Consider the following 2,630-nt stretch of genomic DNA (forward strand, 5'->3'; position numbering starts at 1 on the left):
GCCAGTCTGTTGTTGACGACTGTTTGCCAGTCTGTTGTTGACGACTGTTTGCCAGTCTGTTGTTGACGACTGTTTGCCAGTCTGTTGTTGACGACTGTTTGCCAGTCTCTGTTGACGACTGTTTGCCAGTCTGTTGTTGACGACTGTTTGCCAGTCTTCTGTGTTGACGACTGTTTGCCAGTCTGTTGTTGACGACTGTTGCCAGTCTGTTGTTGACGACTGTTTGCCAGTCTGTTGTTGTCGACTGTTTGCCAGTCTGTTGTTGACGACTGTTTGCCAGTCTGTTGTTGACGACTGTTTGCCAGTCTGTTGTTGACGACTGTTTGCCAGTCTGTTGTTGACGACTGTTTGCCAGTCTGTTGTTGACGACTGTTTGCCAGTCTTCTGTTGTTGACGACTGTTTGCCAGTCTGTTGTTGTCGACTGTTTGCCAGTCTGTTGTTGACGACTGTTTGCCAGTCTGTTGTTGTCGACTGTTTGCCAGTCTGTTGTTGACGACTGTTTGCCAGTCTGTTGTTGTCGACTGTTTGCCAGTCTGTTGTTGACGACTGTTTGCCAGTCTGTTGTTGACGACTGTTTGCCAGTCTGTTGTTGTCGGACTGTTTGCCAGTCTGTTGTTGACGACTGTTTGCCAGTCTGTTGTTGACGACTGTTTGCCAGTCTTTGTTGTCGACTGTTTGCCAGTCTGTTGGTTGTCGACTGTTTGCCAGTCTGTTGTTGACGACTGTTTGCCAGTCTGTTGTTGACGACTGTTTGCCAGTCTGTTGTTGACGACTGTTTGCCAGTCTGTTGTTGACGACTGTTTGCCAGTCTGTTGTTGACGACTGTTTGCCAGTCTTCTGTTGTTGACGACTGTTTGCCAGTCTGTTGTTGACGACTGTTTGCCAGTCTGTTGTTGTCGACTGTTTGCCAGTCTGTTGTTGACGACTGTTTGCCAGTCTGTTGTTGACGACTGTTTGCCAGTCTGTTGTTGACGACTGTTTGCCAGTCTGTTGTTGCCGACTGTTGCCAGTCTGTGTTGACGACTGTTGCCAGTCTGTTGTTGATCGACTGTTTGCCAGTCTGTGTTGGTACGACTGTTTGCCAGTCTGTTGTTTGACGACTGTTTGCCAGTTCTGTTGTTGACGACCTGTTTGCCACGTCTGTTGTTGTACGACTGTTTGCCAGTCTGTTGTTTGTCGACTGTTTGCCAGTCTGTTGTTGACGACTGTTTGCCAGTTCTGTTGTTGACGACTGTTTGCCAGTCTGTTGTTGACGACTGTTTGCCAGTCTTCTGTTGTTGACGACTGTTTGCCAGTCTGTTGTTGACGACTGTTTGCCAGTCTGTTGTTGACGACTGTTTGCCAGTCTGTTGTTGACGACTGTTTGCCAGTCTGTTGTTGTCGACTGTTTGCCAGTCTGTTGTTGACGACTGTTTGCCAGTCTGTTGTTGACGACTGTTTGCCAGTCTGTTGTTGACGACTGTTTGCCAGTCTGTTGTTGACGACTGTTTGCCAGTCTGTTGTTGACGACTGTTTGCCAGTCTGTTGTTGACGACTGTTTGCAGTCTGTTGTTGCGACTGTTTGCCAGTCCTGTTTGTTGTACGACTGTTTTGCCAGTCTGTTGTTGACGACTGTTTGCAGTCTTGTTGTTGACGACTGTTTGCCAGTCTGTTGTTGACGACTGTTTGCCAGTCTGTTGTTGACGACTGTTTGCCAGTCTGTTGTTGACGACTGTTTGCCAGTCTGTTGTTGTCGACTGTTTGCCAGTCTGTTGTTGTCGACTGTTTGCCAGTCTGTTGTTGTCGACTGTTTGCCAGTCTGTTGTTGACGACTGTTTGCCAGTCTGTTGTTGACGACTGTTTGCCAGTCTGTTGTTGACGACTGTTTGCCAGTCTGTTGTTGACGACTGTTTGCCAGTCTGTTGTTGACGACTGTTTGCCAGTCTGTTGTTGACGACTGTTTTGCCAGTCTGTTGTTGCCGACTGTTTGCCAGTCAGTTGTGAGACTGTTGCCAGTCTGTTGTTGACTGTTTGCCAGTCTGTTGTTGATCGACTGTTTGCCAGTCTGTTGTTGACGACTGTTTGCCAGTCTGTTGTTGACGACTGTTTGCCAGTCTGTTGTTGACGACTGTTTGCCAGTCTGTTGTTGACGACTGTGTGCCAGTCTGTTGTTGACGACTGGTATTGCCAGTCTGTTGTTGACGACTGTTTGCCAGTCTGTTGTTGACGACTGTTTGCCAGTCTGTTGTTGACGACTGTTTGCCAGTCTGTTGTTGACGACTGTTTGCCAGTCTGTTGTTGACGACTGTTTGCCAGTCTGTTGTTGACGACTGTTTGCCAGTCTGTTGACGACTGTTTGCCAGTCTGTTGTTGACGACTGTTTGCCAGTCTGTTGACGACTGTTTGCCAGTCTGTTGTTGACGACTGTTTGCCAGTCTGTTGTTGACGACTGTTTGCCAGTCTGTTGTTGACGACTGTTTGCCAGTCTGTTGACGACTGTTTGCCAGTCTGTTGTTGACGACTGTTTGCCAGTCTGTTGTTGACGACTGTTTGCCAGTCTGTTGTTGACTGTTTGCCAGTCTGTTGTTGACGACTGTTTGCCAGTCTGTTGTTGACGACTGTTTGTGCTCGAGAGGGTGTGATTAAAAAG

Source organism: Salvelinus namaycush, unplaced genomic scaffold, assembly GCF_016432855.1.
Source record: "Salvelinus namaycush isolate Seneca unplaced genomic scaffold, SaNama_1.0 Scaffold222, whole genome shotgun sequence".
Classification (NCBI taxonomy): domain Eukaryota; kingdom Metazoa; phylum Chordata; class Actinopteri; order Salmoniformes; family Salmonidae; genus Salvelinus; species Salvelinus namaycush.